The following is a 19,790-nucleotide window of genomic DNA, read 5'->3' on the forward strand; positions in this document are numbered from 1 at the left end:
GCAAGAACCTGTGGCTTACTCTGACTGGAATGACAGGTGTGTGGGAAGAGTTGCAGCTGTGACTGTTCCCACAGTCAGCGATTGGAAGCAGCCTATGGCCATCCATGCTCATTTCCCCCTAACCGCAGTAAATCATTGACTGTGCTGCAGAGGCATTTCAAACCCTGCAACCACATGTATACAAGAGCCATGTATAAGTGTGGTTATGGAGCGGAGAGTGCCTCCGCCACCTATAATTGGCTGCTGGCTTTCATAGCTTCCTGGCAGGATAGCGCAAGCAGGTTCAGACTACTGCCTGAGCTCTCCTTTACTTATGCACCATAAACTAATGTTTTTGGTGGGATATACAAAAAAAATGAATAAACTTCAGACACAGTCTTAACCTACTTATAGACATTATATAACTCTAATATGGCTTTTTTTGGCCTGATCAGGCAAAAGTCTGACATCTATGGGGCTTGTACAAATAGAACGGTAAATGCTCATTGGATGGTATAGCATCCAGGTGAAAAACAGACAAGCAATTGCACAAAGTGAATGTACATGTAAACATGATTAAAAAAAATAAAAAATACAGATCTGAAGCTAAAATTCTCTCAACATATTTAACACTTCTGCTAACTGTGGTCACAGATGGCTGCTAATATGCATGCTAGGGGCAGGCACACCAGATACTTGAAACTTCTCCTTTGGGACGCAGGACCTTGTGCATGAATTGAACTAAACATGGCCTCAGCTGGGATTAAAATCAGAAACATGAAGGTAAAGAGCCACCCAAGCTGCCAACTTTACCTGGTGGTCATTCTTTAGATCGGCAAGATACTTAATAGCCGTCATCTGTAAAGTAATATAATATATTGCTTAAGAGTGCCTACCAGATTAAAGTTTCAATTACTAAAAGGTAACCGTAAACGGATCACAAATGTCACACTTTATGAACAATTTAAGTACAATCATGCAACAATCTGCCTGTCCAAGCAGACGAATCTTGATCGGGTTTTGAAATTCTCTGCATCTCAATACAGTCTCCATCAAATGACGCCGATGTTAACGGGCCCTGTTGACAGTATTTGGAGTGTTTGCTTGACATTCACTTAACAGTGCATGATAGGTTTGGCCACCCATATACTTCATAATCAATTTGATTTATAGGGATACACAAAATAAAAAATTCAGCCACCCTGCCACCGAGACCACACAGATACCATGTAAGTCATGGGAGAACAGCAGTGATCAGGTTTTCCAGCCTGTCTGTTTGATGATCCCCTGGCAGCTGTAGTCCTTTAGGTACCTGACTGCCATCATAGACATGAGTTTGTAGCCAGATCCTCCTAAAAATGGACCGACTAGGTAATAGTCATCTCATGTTATCAGGATTCTTTTACATAGCCACACAGGGTGGATAAAAATCAATGATTAAAAAAAAAATATTTTAATAAAATGCTTTTGGGATAAAAAAAATATATATCTAAAGATAGTTTTTTTATTTAAGATACATTAATAATTTTGTTTATTCAGCATGAAGTGGAGCTTAGTTATGTAGCATAAGGCTGTATATTCTGCAATATTTAGATTTTTGATAAACTCATTCAATGAATCAGAGCGGTGCAAGATGTAATAACATGCACTACATAGATGCATTCACATAATGTCACAGAAACCATTCCTTTATCCCATTGTTCTGCAAATCTATGTACACTACAAACTGTATGATTGAATCAGTTCTGATATTCGCCATTTTACTAACCTGACAGCTTATTATTCTAAATAGGAAACCTTCATTTTGTTTGAAAATATTAAAGATTCTAACTACCAGCAAGCATGAGTCTTTACATTTAAAGAGCACCTGTCATTTCAGATGCATCATGGCAGTGTCTGTTAGCAGGAATCCACTCACCTGCTATCGTCAAGTCCCTCAACTTGTGGCGTCACTGCCGCATCACCAGCCATCCCATTAAAGTGAATGGGACTGTCGGTGAGTCAACAGCGGGTTAGAGGAGCCGCTGCAGGACAGAGATGACAGTTGCTCTTTAAAAAAGTTAGACTAACCGGTAGCTCCTTTTGTGAAAGTCTTCCAGGACAGCCCATGAGACCTAGGGCTCCTCCTACCAGAACAGGAAACACTTTAACCCCCACCAGATAAAAGGGCGGTCCTTCAGGCTCTATGTCAGTATTCTCGAGAACCGTAGGCTGTCCCTGTAAAACATATGCATAATACATATTAACTTCAAGACAAAACCAGGTGGGAGTCCAGATGTCCTGGAAGACTCTCAGAAAAGGAGTTACCGGTAAGTCCAACTCAGCTTTTCTCTAAGCGTCTTCCAGGACAGCCCATGAGATGATGAGCCAGAACTTACCAGTCTAGGGAGGGACAATTGTCTGAAGGACCTTATGACCAAATGCCTGCTCCTGAGCAGATAGGAGATCCAGGCGATAATGTTTAATGAAGGTAAAAAACTGGACCATGTGGCAGCCCTACAAATTTGTTCCGGTGAGGCTTTAGCCCTCTCAGCCCAAGACGCAGACAAGGCTCTTTTTGAGTGCGCAGTGACAAAAGGCAGAATGAACTTCCATAATTTTCTAAGTTTCAGAAATGGCCTGCTTTATCCATCTAGCCAAGGTGTCTTTAGATGCACTCTTTCCCTTGTGTGCTCCTGAAAGAGAACAATCAAGACGTCCGTTTTTCTAAAGGTCTTGGTGACCTCAAGGTAGACAAGAAGAATTCTTCTCATGTCTAAAAATGTATATTTTCTTTCTTCACTTTTTGGTAAACTACAAAAGGTTGTCAGAACAATGTCCTGGGATCTGTGGAATGTACTGGCCATTTTAGGCAGAAATCCTGGATCAGTTTTCAAAACAACCCAATCATCGAGAAAAACACTGATAGCTGCCACCTGTACCCTTTAAGGTACTAATTGAAAGACCATTGCCAACACCCTCTTGAAAAAATTCCAAAATTGAAGAAGGATCATCACGAGTTAAGCTGCTTTTCAGATAACCATGGGTTACATTTCTTCCAAACCTTGGAATATATGGCTCTAGTGACTGGTGTTCTGCAATTTACCAGGGTCTTGACTACTTTTTCAGAGAACCCCCTGGGCGCTTAGTATCTTTTCGTCAGATACCAGGCCGTCACACTTAAGGAAACCACCTGTGGGTGCGACACTGGACCCTTTCTGCAGAAGACCATGGCCCCTTGGGCCAGAAAGGGGCTATTACAATAAGATGCGTTTCTTCTAGAACAAACTTCCGGAGGACCTCTGGAATTAGCTTGATCGGTGGGAAAGCATAACAGAGGCCGAATGGCCACGGATATGCCCGAACATTGATCCCCAATGATCAATCCGCTGGGTTCAGAGAAAAGAACTTCTGTGTCTTGCAACTGTTCTGATCTGCGAACAGGTCCACTTCAGGACATCCCCATATGTTCTGAGACCCGCAAAGATTTTGGGATAAAAGGGACCAATTGTCTCGACATACCCAGAAGCAGCTGAAATAATCTGCTAGACAGTTGTGTCCCATTCAGGTGCACTGCTGTAATTGAGGCTAGATTCCCTTCTGCCCAAGATAAAATCTCCTGGGCGATAGATTGAAGTATCCGACTCCTCGTACCTCCACGTTTGTTGAGGTACGAAACCGTAGCAATATTGTTGGATAGAATCTGGAGATTATGACCCCCGATTTCCGTTCGAAATGCCTGCAAGGCTCTCTGAACCACTCAAGGCTCTCTGATTCAATTAAGCTCTTGCTTCCATTGAGGACCATTCTCCCTGTGCCATTGTGTTTCTAAGGTGGGCTCCCCCATCCACATCAACTCACATCCGTTGTGATCCTCTGAGATATAGAAATGGATCATGGTAGACCTCTTGTTAGGTTCAGCTTATTTTTCCCCTGGAGGGTAGAAAGACCCTTGAATGTAGGGAACTTGCATCTCCGTCCCAGTTCCTAAGTAGAAAAAGCTGTAATGGGCGTTGATGAAATCTTGCCCATGGCCCACATGGGAAAGTAAGAGGTCATCGGACCCACTGATCTTAAAAGCTCTCTCAGTGAGACCGACTATTTGGTTTGTAAGGCTGACATTGTTTGTATCATTTTTGAGACCTTTTCCTGTGGGAGAAAAACATTTTGGTCTACTGAGCAAAATTCGTACCCCAGATATATCACTTTCTGGGCCAGAATTAAGGAAGCCCTCTCTGTTTATTAAAAAGCCTAGGAGATTGAAGGAAGTCCTGCAAAATCTGGAGATCCACTAATAACTTTTGGTATGACTCCACCACCACTAGGAGGTCGTCCAGGTAAGGGATAATAGTTATCACCTTTAACTTTAGCTGAGCCAGCGGCTCCCCAAACACCTTAGTAAAAATGCGTGGGACTGAGGACAGACCGAAGGGGAGAGCTTGAAATTGAAAGTGCAGAATCTCTGGACCCCATCTTGACCGCTACTCTCAAGAATCTTTGGAAGGCTGGACGGATAGGGATGTGCAGATAGGCATCCCTCAAATACAAAGTGACCATGAAGCAGTTTGGATAAAGCAGGTTATTGATCGCAAAGACTGTCTCCATACAAAAGTGCTTGTACCTGATAGAACAATTTAGAGACCGGAGGTTCAGGATAAGCTGATATTTTTATGACTGCTTTCCGATGACAAATATATGGGTATAAAATCCCTTGCCCTGTTCCGACCGGTGAACCGGGATCAGGACCTTATGATCTAACAAGTCTCCAATTTGGAGACCCAGTGCCCTCGCTTTTATCCAATCTTGGGGAGGGAATGTGATCAATAATTGCTCTGGTGGCTGGCAAGAAAATTCCAGCCTGTACCCATTGGTCACTAGGTCCATGATGAATGGACTTGAGGTGACTGCTGTCTACTGTGGGAGAAAAGCCCTCAATCCTCCTCTCACAGAGACACGAGTCACAGTGGTTTGGCGGGTTGTTGGAGGGTTAAACAAGATGCCCCCTCTACTTCTGCTCTTGTGCCCCGTCTAATGTTTTTTGGGCCTATTGTCCCTTCCTCTAGGACCTTGCTGCCTATTTTGGCCACGGAAAAAACCTTTTTGGCTGTCGGCTTTTTCTTATTCTCTGGAAAGGTCTTTTTTCGGCCGTGCGTTCCAGTGCCTCTTGCAGACCTGGGCCAAAAAGATGATCTCCTGTTAAGAGGAGACCACATAGGCGCAACTTTGAGGCAGCGTCACCTGAGCAGGTTTTAAGCCATAGACTTCTTCTTGCCGAATTCACTAAGGCTGAGGTACTAGCTGTCATTCTTACCGAAAACCCCCACTGCACGAAAGAGAAGCGGGAAAATTTTTCAGAATCTGCTCTCTAAAAAGGTACCTGCCAACAAGAGCGTTTGTATTTGTGTCAACCATATTTCTAAATTTCTGGCTACACAAGTGGAGGCCAGAGCTGGTTTAACCCTTTAATGACTAAGCCTATTTTTGGCATTTGGTGTTTACAAGTTAAAATCCATATTTTTTGCTATAAAATTACCTGGAACCCCCAAACATTATATATATATATATATATATTTTTTTAGCAGAGACTCTAGAGAATAAAATGGTGATTGTTGCAATATTTTATGTCACACGGTATTTGCGCAGCGGTGTTTTAAACGCAACTTTTTGGGAAAAGGGACATTTTCATGAATTAAAAAAAAAAGAAACAGTAAAATCAGCCCAATTTTTTTGCATAATGTGAAAGATAATGTTACGCCGAGTAAATAGATACCAAACATGTCACACTTCATAATTGCACGTACTCGTAGATTGACGACAAAGTACAGTACCTAAAAATCTCAATAGGCGACGCTTTAAATTTCTTTTACGGTTACAAGGTTAGCGTTACAGAGGATGTCTAGTGCTAGAATTATTGCTCTCGCTCTGACGATCGCGGCGATACCTCTCATGTGTGATTTGAACACCGTTTACATATGCGGGCGCTACTTCCGTATGCGTTTTCTTTGCTTCGCGAGCTCACGGGGACGGCGGGCGCTTTAACTTTTTTTTTTTTTTTTTAAATTACTAAATTGTTTTAAAAAAAATAAAAATTTGATCACTTTTATTGCTGTCACAAGGAATGTAAACATCCCTTGTGACAGTAATGCGTGGTGACAGGTACTCTTTATGGAGGGATCAGGGGTCTAAAAGACCCCTCTATCCCTCCTTTACACTTCAATGTATTCAGATCGCCGAAAACGGTGATTCTGAATACCGTATATTTTTTTAAAACCGGAGCCATTGGCAGCTGAGTAAACGGGAAGTGATGTCATCGCTTCCGTGTTTACTATTAGGATACTGGAACGAAGCCGATTACGGCTTCGTTCCAGTTCCTCCCCAGCAGCCGGAGGCTTTGGATATGGAATCGGTGCTCCCGATCGAGCGGGAGCACCGCTAACAGCGGCTGAGTCCCAGGCTCTGAAGAAGGGTTTTTGTTTATCTCTTTTATCCATCGGATCCCTAAGCATGCCCATAACATCAAACGCTAGGTCCGAGTAGGGAACTATGAACGGGAAAAACTCTAGCCTTTTTCTTATGCAACCTTTGTATATAAGGTCATGTTTAAACAATTGTACCTTCTCTTCTATATCGAGCGTCGTATAGATAACCTTTAATAAGTCATCTATATCTTCCAATGACAACTTATACCTCGAGCCCCTGGGCAGATCCGGCTTAAGGCTCAGTATCTTCACTCTCTGCACTCTGCTGTGGAGCGCTAGGGCCGGCTGAAGTCCTAACTGGAGATGGACCGTGTGAGGGGTCTTGAATCTTGTCAAGTAGAGTTTTAAACAAGCTAAACGTAGGCATAAGCTCATCTAACAGAAGTCATCATTTTCTGACAGGAGACTACCGGGTCATCCTCAACTAGGCTGTCTTCAGAGGTGTGGCAAACTGCTTTGCTCCATGAGGAGCTCAATTTGTTTCTGCAAACGGTACATTTCCTTTTTGGTGGCTGTGCTTGGGCCTTTGTTTTGAGTATTGGCCTGCAAGAGAACAAATGGCCCCAATACATTTTATAACACATACACTCCATAACACCCCATGCAGGAAAAGAAAGGAAAAAATGTGGCCCCTCCACCTAGTCCCTACTGGTTACAAGGGGGAGAACACTCACAGGATGTTGATCTACCCCTATAATAAATCAAACTTAACATAATTTATAAAAAGAATTATAAACAAGTGTTAATAATGAAATTCAAAAAATCCCAGTGAAGTGATAAAGTCCAATTAATGAAAAATAGTCCAGTGAGAACTTAATACCTAAATTGATAAAAAGTAAAAATTCATATTTATTTTTTCATGAACTCTTATGAAGTTAATAGTAGCAATAAAAATAAAATATAAAAAAATATATATTAGTGATAATAATGAGTGTAATAATAATGTAAAAAATAAAAAGTGTTCAATCTTCTGTGCAACCAAAAAACACCAAGGATTGTGACCACCACCACACAAAATATGCGCTTACCAAAAGGCAAGCAATTTCATGCCCATAGTCAATCTCCACAGCACCTCCTCAGACCATGATCACAGTAGGCTCCCTTATTGAATAAAACAGGCCGGGGCCATCAACAGCAGCACGTGAAGCAGAAAGGCAGTACTCGGGATCCCAGGGAAATGGAAAGAAGACCCCCCATAGCATAATTACGTATAACAAATTTAATACAAGAAATACACTTGCATAGAAAGCAGTAAAAACGCCCATAAAAATGCCAGCCGGCATGCAATCGCCCGACCAACCTACGCTGCATCGTGATGACGTCAGCACGTCTGCCACCCGACATACGTTTCGACGTAAAAAGACTTATTCATGCTGACGGCATTGCGACACAGATTAGGTTGGACGGACAATTGCATGCCGGCCGGCATTTTTTATGGGCGTTTTTACTGCTTTCTATGCAAGTGTATTTCTTTACTCTTATTACATTTGTTATACAGATTTATGCTATGGTGAGTGTTCTTTCCATTTCCCTGAGATCCTGAGTATTGCCTTTCTGCTTCATGTGCTGCTGTTGACGGTCCCGGCCTGTTTTATTCAAAAAGGGAGCCTACTGTGATCATGGTCTGAGGAGGTGCTGTGGAGATTGACTATGGGCATGAAATTGCTTGCCTTTTGATAAGCGCATATTTTGTGTGGTGGTAGGTGTGGTGGTATACCATATAGGTTTAGGAGATATTGCTTGGACCTACAGGTAAGCCTTAATCTAGGCTTACCTGTAGGTCAAAGTGGTTTGTAAGGGTTTACAACCACTTTAAGCAGTACAAGATGTAAAAAGGAAAAATGAAGTCCACCAGCAAAGGGTAAATCATGACATAATTTTAATTGTAAAACACATTATATTCACACAAATAAAAAGCATAAATGGTACTTATAGCTCATCTGTATCCAGGAGACCTCTACTAGTTGACAAATTGTGGGCTGTGGGTGGAGTCCCAGCAGCAGTAATTTATAGGATGTGCCCCTGCTCCTGGTAGCCCTGGGCACTAATTGCACATCACAAGGTCTATTGTCTACTTGTAGGGAATTGCTCTGGCTAAGAAAGATGTCTAGGGCAGTTGAACTATCCTTACAAAGTCTATCCCTACGAATTACCTCCAACAAATCCAATGTAATGGATCAGTGTTTAATATAAAATAATCCCTGTATAATAGCAAGGGAAGACCACCTTAAAACTGCTCCAAACCACCTTCAAACTGCTAAACTGTTCTCTAAAACATCAGTCTTGCAAACTTTCAAGTAATCTCTGAATTAATTCAAGCCAAATAGTATTTATGGTGTGCATCACTTCCAAACTCACTTACATTGTGGTAAAGTGTCGACTGCTAGCATCTCCCAAGCTTGGCTACTTATTTATGATACAATTACATGTATATTCTTTTACACATGCTTAGGGCCCTTTCATACAGACAAATCGGATCTACCTGTCAGTTTATCAGGCGGACTCGACTGGACCCTCCAGTCTCCTCAAAGGAGCAGCGGATGTCAACGGACATGTTTCTATCGACACCCGCCAACATCTGATCTGCCTGCTAAAATCAGATGGGGATCCATTTGGATCAGGTGGCAATTGGGTGTAAACAGACATGCAGTCCATTTACACCCGGCCGCCCATAGATAACAGGCTGTGTCTGCTCTGCATAAGCCGAGTGGACACGGACCAGCTGTTTGCCTGCTCAGTGGAGATCAGCAGACAGATTCCCCATTGAGCAGGTGGACTCCAATGGAGCCCACCTCACGAGCAAGGCCCTAACAAAAATAATAAAAAAAAAATTTATTATGTTAAAGCGTTAAGGATCAAAATAAAGTTGATTTCCATTAAATTCAACCACTCAATTCCTTCAGCTTTGATCCAAAGAAAGGAAAACCTGGAATTTGTAGCCAATGTTTAATAACTACTTCTTGGCCCCTACACAAAGTCAGTCCACTTAATTAACTGGAAAAGTTAAATTCATGGTGGCTCCATGCCAGCATTAGCTGGGTGGGGCCCCACCCATCCCCTATGTGATCAGGACATATCTATAAATTTGCAGCTTGTGTCAGGCTCCGTTATTTTTTTCTTCCTCCTATGGCTAGGTCAAGTGGCGTCTCCCACCTAGCTGGTCTAATTAGCTGGCTGTCCAGACCCAGTCTGCTACTGGACGTAGTCCGCTTTTTTCTGCTGACAGCACTTCTGACAGGAGGCCTGATGCTGGTCCTCAGGGTGGCATCAGGCTGTGTTTAAACAACCAGGTTGTGGAGTGCTGTGGCGTTTTTGCAGAGGTTTTCTCATGGCTGCTGGTGGAAGGCTGGTCCCTTCTATGGCAGCTGCTTGTTAGTGGCAGGTTGATCACTGTGTCTGCTACTAGAGGCAAGAGCTGCGCTTGATCCCTGCTCTTTTCAAGCACTTTCTGGGCTGAGAGATGGGCCAGCTTGGGGCGCATGCTGGAGATCCAGTCTGGGCATGTGCAGAGTCGCCCGGCCAATCAGGGGAGGCAGAGCCAGGCTTAAGGGAGCGATATTTAAAGATGATTCTGCATAAGAAGCATCTGCTGCTCACTGTGTTCCTCTGTTAAGTCTGTCTGTGCCTGCTATGCTCCTCCCCTTAGGTATTTCTTGCAACTGCAAGGTTTAATCCTGTATGTTGCTTGCTGTGTTTTTTTTTTAATTTATATTACAGCAGGTTTAACATGCCTATCACCACTAAAGACCAGCGCTCGTAAAGAAGGTAGGGGAGATGTCAATGGATGCATTTCTGACTCCAGTATTTGCAGACTGATTTCTCACTCCTGGCTGTGCTGACCCAGCTACTCAGGTCTCGGTTCTTCTCGGCAATAAGAAAAAAAGCCCAGGAAGGAATAGGAGACATTCGACCTTATGGGAAGATCGACGCTTCCGCAGAAAGACAGAGGCTTCTCATTCCCGTTCTGCATCGAGTGGTCAGCTCTCTCCATGATATCGCAGAAATTTGCTTATTGAGTAGCCCAGACCAGAAGGATGCTGGGCATACCCTAAAAGAGCCATGCCAGGCAAGACAGCTTGTGAGGATTGCTTCGAAGAAGCGACCAAATGCCAAGAATCTGATAAAAAGGAAATGGTATTACTCATGAAGCAGGCGTTTGCATCACAGACACAGGCTTCAGCTTCTCTAGTTCCATCTACCTCACGTGGCTCCGGCCACTTCGGTGAATCCAGAGGCACAGGAGCCTTCGGCTTCAGATGCAGCTTCTTTTGAGGAAGAGCATTCCCAGTATGATGGTTTTGACTTTACCTTACTCCAACCTTTTGTGAAGGAGATTAGGCAGGTTCCACTGCGGGAAGATGTGGCTGAGGAACCACAGAGGAAGTACTTTGCAAGCATAAAGGAGGAAGGATTGCATTTCCCCTTCATGGAGGGGATGCAGGATGTAATAAGTGAAAGCAAGCAGATAAAAAATATTTGCATTCAAAAATTGGTTTGCGGAGTTGTACCCCTTCAAGTTTGAGAAAGTTAAGACTTTGGAGGAGCCTGCAGTGGTGGACGCAGTGCTTTTGCAACTGGTCAGACAGGTAATCCTTCCGCTAGATGGCGCAGTACCTTTCAGGGATGTGTCGGATAGAAGAGTGGATGTCGATCTTAAGATCTACACACATGCTGGTGGGACATGTATACCTTCAATGGCATTGGCCTTTATTTCTAAGGCCATGGAGGACTGGATTCAGAAATCGGAAGTGGCGGTGGAGAATGAACTGGGCAAAGCCGAGGTCCTGGCCTTGTTTGCCAATTTGAAGCTAACGACTTATTTTATGGCTGAGGCATCCATTGATCTGATTGTAATATTGGACAAACTTATGCTAAATATAGTAACTGCCAGAAGAGTATTATGGCTGGGGCCCTAGGTGACAGACCCAGCATCCAAAACAGGGATAGTGTAAGATACCATTTGAGGGAAAATCCCAGTTTAAAAATAAATTAGACACAGCTGTCGCTAAAGCAAAAGGCGGAAAATCAGGGTTTACTCTCCAGGATCAGAGGTTGTTTCGTAGGAGAGGGACAGCTTTCAGAAATTCACCAATGACCAGAGGCAGGGAGGCTAAGTCGTACAGGTCCGGAAAGGAATTTCATTGGCAATGGCCAAACTCTGCTGCGCACCACAAGTCTAAGAGACCAAATTCTTTCTTGGGACAGAAGTCCCAGAAATCCTTTTGACCATCCACCAGCTCACACTTGTCATGTAGAGGCCAGGTGATTCTAGTGTGTTTATAAAATATAAAATGAGCCTTGGGTGATCTCTCTACCATCAGGTATGGTCACAGCTGGAATTTCCCCAAACATCCCAGCAGAATTTTTGTCCCAACAAAGATGCCTTCAAAGGAAAAATAAGAGGTGTTCTGGGAGTACATAGAAACTCTCCTGCAACAGGGGGTGATGATCGCAGTTCCCAAGTGAGAATGTTTTTCTGGAATCTATTCATAGTCAGGTTGAAAAAATACACAAGTCATCTAGTTAAACCAAAAAAATAAAAAATACAAGCCCATATACACAATCCTTCACCCATTGTTGATCCAGAGGAAGGCGAAAAACCCCAGCAAAGCATGCTCCAATTTGCTACAGCAGGGGAAAAAATTCCTTCCTGATCCCCCGAGACGCAATCGGATTTTCCCTGGATTAAATTTACCTATAAATGTTAGTATCCAGTTATATTATGTACATTTAGGAAAGAATCCTTTTTTAACCACTTAACGCACACGGCACGACTATGTACGTCCCTTTTTTGAAGAGCGATATCTTGGTAATGGCAGCAGCTGCTGCACAATCGTGGTATCCATCTCTTCAGGCGGTGGTTTCGGTAAATGATAATGGTGGTCTCTGCTACGGATTCACTGCAAGATCACCGTTATCGGCAGCAGGAGAGATCACTCCCGCCTCTATCCCACGCCCTCCGCCACTTACCGGAGCCGCCAGCAGCGGCGGAGGCAATCCGGTCCTATCCATGGCTGGGTATGGAGACAAGTGAGGCTAAGATGGCCCCCACCCGTCTCCATACCAAAACGTAATTTCCGCCCATACGTCTTAAAGGTGCATTTTTTCAAATGACAATTTATTTTATTGCATTTAAGTCCAAATATGAGATCTGAGGTCTTTTGACCCCAGATCTCATATTCAAGAGGACCTTTCATGCTTTTTTCTATTACAAGGGATGTTTACATTCCTTGTAATAGGAATAAAAGTGACCCAATTTTTTTTTTTTTTTTTAAACAGTGTAAAAAATAAAATAAATTAGCAAAAAAAAAAACATTTTTTAAAGTGCCCGTCCCGACGAGCTAGTGCGCAGAAGCGAACACATACATGAGTAGCGGCCACACATGAAAACGGTGGTCAAACCACACGTGAGGTATCGCCGCAATCGTTAGAGCAAGAGCAATAATTCTAGCCCTAGATCTCTTCCAACTTAAATCATGCAACCTATAGAGTTTTTTTAAGTATCCCCTATGGAGATCAAGGGTAAAAGTTTGACGCCATTCCACGAGCGGGAGCAATTTTGAAGCGTGACATGTTGGGTATCAATTTATTGGCGTAACATTTTTTATTTTTTTTATATTGTGAAAAACGGTCCCAACTTTACTTTTGTTTTATTTTTTTATTCATAAAAAGTTATTTTCCAAAAAAAGTGCACATGTAAGACTGCTGCGCAAATGCAGTGTGACAATAAGTATTGCAAAAACTCATTTTATTCTCTAGGGTGTTAGAAAAAAATAAAAACAATGTTTGGGGGTTCCAAGTAATTTTCTAGCAAAAATACGTGTTTTTAACTTGTAAACACCGAGTCTGAAAAAGGAGGCCCGGTCCTCAAGTGGTTAAAGAAATATTGTGAGCTTGCCAGAACCACCTTTGGAGGGACTCTATTCCACAGCTCTTACGGCAAAGAAACCTTTCCGTATTTGGAGATTAAATCTTTTTTTCCTCTGGACGTAAAGAGTGCTCACCTGTATTCTTAGTGCAGAAAAAGTCTGGGGCTTGGAGGCCAGTGATAGACCTCAGCAGGGGGGTCTCAACCGGTTCACCAAGGAGGATTGATTCAAGATGGAATTGCTGCAAACAATCCTGAAGGTCATTCAGCCAGGAGATTGGGTTCTGCCAGTGGATCCCAAGGATGCGTATTTCCATGTGCAGGTTGTCCTGGTCTGTCAGATGTTTCTTCGGTTTGCAGTGGGACAACTCCACTACTAGTTTGTATACCTTCCCTTTGGGCTGACCACATCTCCCAGAGTGTTCACGAAGATCCTTTTAGCCCTGGTGGCATACCCGAAGTTGCTGGGCACCCGAATATTTAATTATTTGGATGGCATTCTGCTCCTAAAATCAAGACAAGGACACACTCCTGCAACACCGGAAGATAACCATGTTGACATTGGAGAGCCTTGGTTGGCTGATCAATCGAGAGAAAAGTCACCTTGGTGTACCTAGGTGTGAAAATAGATACTCTAAGAGTAGTGACATTACCAGAAGACAAGATGGCCTGCATCCTAAATACGATGTCGACAGCTCAAATGAAGGTGTACCTCCCGATGAGTGCATGTGACTTCTCGGTACAATGACCCCGACCATTCCGATGGTCAAATGGGCACAATGGAACTTGTGCCCCTTTGAAATTGATCTCCTGGAACAATGGAAGTTGGAGGATCCCAGGCAGAAAATCCAGATCACATCCCAGATGAAGTAGAGTTTGGCCTGGTGGTTTAGACAACGGAATCTTCGGTGCCACTACTTGCTCACGATACAGTGGCAGATAGTCCAGTCAGATACCAGTGAAATAGGCTGGGGAGCTCTATGCAAGAACCACCGGGCCCAAGGCCAATAGACATTCCATGCAGCCACTGTATTTTCCTATAATCTGGGATTGAAGACAGTCTTCCAGGCGTCAGATTCAGGGTGCACCCATTCTGATGAAACTTGACAATACAGCGGCCTACACTTGCAGGCAGGTAGGCACCCGTAGTGTCGCTCTCCTGAGGTTACTCTGAATATGGAATGGGCTCAATTCAACTTACAGCCACTAACAGAAGTGTATGTGCCTGGTCATTTGAATACTTAAGCAGAGTTACCTGTCCAGGACGAACTAGGACAAGTGGGCTCTGTTACCACAAGTCTTTCGGAGCCTAGTGGCACCGGCCTTTCTCCTGGAGGTGAACCGGCTTGCCTGTTTACCAAACTACCACGATTCTCCCCCCCCCCCCCCCAAGTCCAGTCACCCACAAGCTTTGGGAGTGGATGCATTAACAGAGGACTGGAACTTCAGGACAGCATACGCCTTTACTCCGAATCTGGTGATCCTCAACTTCCCATGCAGAGTGCATCAGCAGAGGGTGTCCATTCTGGCAGTAGTACCAGAATCGCCGAAGAGACCTTAGTACCCGCTGCTCCTCTAGTTCAGCATCAGAGAACTGACAGAGGATCTACTGATGCAGGGGCCAATTCGTCACCCCCAGAGAGTCAGATTGATGATCTGGGTCTTGAGAGGCGAAGGCTAATCAGTCTGGGATGCTCTGCCATGGTCACGGATACCCTGATGCAAGCCAGGAAAGACAGTATAAATAGTACCTATACCAGGATATGGAACAAGTTTGTGGAGTTTACAAGCAAAGTTGACTAGTCTCCAGATTCTCAAGAGTCTGTCTACCACATACTGGAATTCCTCCAGGCTGGATTGGAGCTGGGCCTTTCCGTGAGTAGGTTAAAGGCCCACGTGTTTTCTTTTACTAGTATCCAATGGGCCTCGGATAAGTTAGTGGTTCAGTTCTTCAAAGCAGCTATCCGCCTAAGACCTCCAAGGTCTCTGATATTTCCAAAATAGGACTTGACCTTAGTATTGGACTTCCTTTCATCAGACACCTTCATTCCTCCTGTCTCACTCTGAAGACAATGCAACATCAGCAAGAAGGGTATAGGAGCTAGCAACCTTGGGGTTTCAAAAACCCTTCCTCTCTTTCCAGAGAGTGGTGCTTGGGCCGATGCTGGGATTTATACCAAAGGCAGTTTACAGATTTTATATGATGCAAGAAATTACGCTTCCAATGTTCCTCTTAGTATTCCCAGAAACCAAATCTGCTTGATGTTGGGCATTCATTGAAGATCTATGTGGATGCTACGGCCAATCACAGAAAATCAGATATCTTCATCATTCCAAGCAATGCTAAGAGGAGCCTGAGGGCTTCTGGTAGAGCGATTACCTTGTGGCCAGTCGAGACTCTCTCGACTTAAAGAGCGAGAGGTTTGCCTGTGCCGGAGGGGGTCACAGCGCATTCAACTAGGAGGGCTCTCAACCTTCTGGGCGGCGGCAGGACAAGTTTCTCCGGAAACTATCTGCAAGTCAGCTACATGGACATCTATGGATACCTGCATGACGCATTATTATATAGAGCCTGCGGCTCTGACTACTGTTGATTTTGGCAGGAGTGTTTTAGCTTCTGCTTCCAGTAAAAATGAAATTGTCAAGCATTATCCTCACGCGTGTGGCTAGTTAATTCCCAGCTGTGCTGACATGGAGCCATCAGGAAAATGGAAGACTCAATGACAAATGCTTACCATAATTTTCCTTTCCTGATGGACTCCATGGCAGCACAATTCCCACCCAGTAGTATGGTAGTATGATTTACAGAACACCGAGGCGGAAGTGATCTGAAAATTTAAAGGATCTGTCCTGATCAAATAGGCGTGGGTGGAACCTAACCCAGCTGTGCTGCCATGAAGCCCGTCAGGAAAGGAAACTGTGGTATGGAATTTGTCATTCAATTTTCTGTTTGCTCTTGCAGCCTCTGGCAATAATCACTCTAGACATTGTTAGCTGCAAGAAATTAGTACTTTTTAAATTCCATCTTTGTTATTGCTGTTACTATTACGTGAAAAAGCATTTCCCAGCTTAAAACAACTTTATCTCCCAGGGTAACATAAAACCCTATCTGGTCTGCTGGGGTGAGTTAAAATAACATTCACCTGCCCAGGCTCTATACAACTTCCATTCAGTGTTTTGTGAACTTGTATAAAATTGCACAAGTTCACACACGTTTACAACACACAAACGTCTGTCAGACTTGCTCTGCTATTCAATGTTAACCACTTGCTGACCGCTGTCGGCATATATACACATCAGCAGAAGGGCACGGCTGGGCAAAGTAACATACCCATACGTTACCTTGAAATTCCCACCGTGCGCAAGCTCCATGACACTGCCTGCGGACTCGATCGCCGCGGGTATACCCGCGATCGTGTCATGGAGCTCAAGAACGGGGAGATGTCGATGTAAATAGCCTCTCCCCGTTCTGCCTTGTGACAGGATACTGATCGTCTGCTCCCTGTCATCGAGAGCAGCGATCGGTGTCCACGTCACATAAGCCCATCCCCCAGTCAGACACACTCCCCTAGGACACACTTAACACATCCCCGCCACCTAGTGGTTAACCCCTTCACTACCAGTGACATTTTACAGTAATCAATGCAATTTTAAAGCATTGATCGCTGTATTAATGCCAATGGTCCCAAAAATGTGTCAAAATTGTCCGATGTGTCTGCCATGTCTTCGCAGTCACAATAAAAATTGCTGATGGCCTCCATTACTAGTAAAAATAAAAAAATAAAAATTAATAAACATTATGTAAAAATATGTAAAAGACTACATATTGGCCTAAACTGAGGGAAAAAAATGTTTTTTTAATATATTTTTGGGGGATATTTATTATAGCAAAAAGTAAAAAATAATGTGTTTTTTTCTAAATTGTCACGTTTCTTTATAGCACAAAAAATAAAAACCCGCAGGGTTGATCAAAAGAAGACTATTTGTGGGGGGGGCGGACGCAAATTTTGTTTGGGAGCCACATCACACGACCGCGCAATTGTCAGTTAAAACGATGCAGTGCCGAATCACAAAAAGTGCTCTGGTCAGGAAAGGGGTAAATCCTCCTGGGGCTGAAGTGGTTAATGGCACTGAAAATGCAGCAAAAATGTAAAAGCAAAACATTGATGAGTTTCTATCACCCTGTATAGCAGTTGGTGCTTGATAGAAGTGTCAGATGAAGAATTAAAAAAAAAAATTAAAAAGGAATGGTTTAGGACACTTCCCCATAGAAGTGCACAGTTGAGTCGCTTGTCATTGTTTTTCATATCCTATGCATGAAATCATAGGAACTGGGGTTCAGAAAAATGGCAGCAGGTGCACTGACTCAGAGACAACATTTTTAATATTTGGCTTTAGGAGGAGGCAGTTTGTTGAAGGGCTGGAGAGTTACAATAATGAGTGTCTACAGGCAATTGTGAAGCATGGTAACGGTTCCTTGCAAGTTTGGGGCTGCATTTCTCCAAAGGGAGTGGGTCAGGATCAATGGTGTCACCAAGAAATACAGGCAGATACTTACTGCATACATCATGCCATATCATCATGGAGGTGTGCGATTGGCAGGAAATTTATGCTGCAGAAGAACGACTCCTCCAAACATACAGCCAATGTCATTAGGAACTATCTTCAGTGTAAAGAAGAGAAGAACAAGGAGTCTTGAAAGTGATGGTTTAGCTCCCACAGAGCCCGGATCTCGTCATCATGGAGTATGTCTGAGATTACATGAAGAGCCCAATCTCGATTCAGCGATCTTGCATGAAAGTCTCAGCTGTCCGGGATTCATCCTCCTCACTGGGACAGCAGCGGTCACCATGGCTCTGTGTCTGAATGAACACACAGAGCAGCATCTCAGGTGCACCCATAGAAAGCTGCTTGCTGTGGGGCAGGCGGAAGGGGCCAGGAGTGCCGGTCGAGGACACAAGAAGAGGAGGATCAGGGCTGCTCTATGCAAAACCACTGCACAGAGAAGGTCAGTATAACATAATATGTTTGTTATTTTTGAACAAAAAAAAAAACAAAACCCACAAGACTTTAATATCACTTTTACCACTTCTAATTCTGAAAGCATTTCTAATTTACAGCATTTTTTTTCACAACTGCATAAAACTTCTGCACAGTAATATATTATATATTGCTATCTCCTCAAAATAACTCACACAGCCATCAATGTCTAAACCGTTGGCAACAAAAGTGAGTACACCCCTAAGTGAAAAATGATCAAATTGGGCCCAATTTGCCATTTTCCCTCCCCGGTGTCATGTGACTTCTTAGTGTTACAAGGTCTCAGGTGTGAATGGTGAGCAGGTGTGTTAAATTTGGTGTTATTGCTCTCACTCTCCCATACTGGTCACTGGAAGTTCAACATGGCAAAAAACTCTAGGATCTGAAAAAAAATATTGTTGCTCTACATAAAGATGGTCTAGGTAAGGGGTGCCCAACCTTTTGAAGAGCAAGGGCCACTTAAGCGACTTGGCAACCCGGTCGCGGGCCACAATGAGCGGAGCAGGTGGATGGCGGATTGGAGATAGGCTTTGTAAACAGACACAAGTCCATTTACATCTTCCACTCCTTAGAGGTGAATGGAGGGTCCGATTTGGTTGCACTGACCATGTGAAAGGGGCCTAAGGCTGCATTCACACTGATGCACTGTTTACCCGTATCACGGGTGCAGCTCAGTTCACCTATGGCTTGCCTGCAGGTTAGCTGCACTTTGCCATAGACTTCTATTATATACTGTAGTTGTGGTGCACTTTCAGAAAGCACACCAAACTCACAGGTAATAGAAGTTTATGGCTCAGTGCAGGTAACCCGCAGGTGCACTTCTCTGCACCTGTGGATCAGTTTGAAAGCAGCCCAGTAACCACTGCAGAACAGATATGCCCAAATATACACTGATTTTAGTAATAAACCTACCTTTAATAACAGTATTTATTTTATTCCATCCCAGAGCAGGGGGTCGCGGGCCACATCAGAGGGCTCCGCGGGCCACACTTGGCCCCCAGGCCACTGGTTGGGCACCCCTGGTCTAGGTTATAAGATTGCCAACACCCTGAAACTGAGCTGCAGCACTGTGGCCAAGACCATACAGCAGGTTTGACATGCTCAGTGTCATATCCAGAGGTTGTCTTTGGGAAAGAGACGTATGAGTGCTGCCAACATTGCTGCAGAGGTTGAAGGATTTAGGGGGGAGGGGGGGGTTCAGCCTGTCAGTGCTTATACTATATGCCGCAAACTGCATCAAATTGGTCTGCATGGCTGTCATCCCAGAATGAAGCCTCTTCTAAAAGATGATGCACAAGAAAGCCTGCAAACAGTTTGCTGAAGACAAGCAGACTAAGGACATGGAATACTGGAACCATGTCCTGTGGTCTGATGAGACCAAGATAAACTTATTTGGTTCAGATGGTGTCAAGCGTGTGTAGTGGCAACCAGGTGGGCAGTACAAA

Source organism: Lithobates pipiens, unplaced genomic scaffold (assembly GCF_037356315.1).
Source record: "Lithobates pipiens isolate NorthernLeopardFrog02 unplaced genomic scaffold, aLitPip1_a1.2 Scaffold_1, whole genome shotgun sequence".
NCBI lineage: Eukaryota > Metazoa > Chordata > Amphibia > Anura > Ranidae > Lithobates > Lithobates pipiens.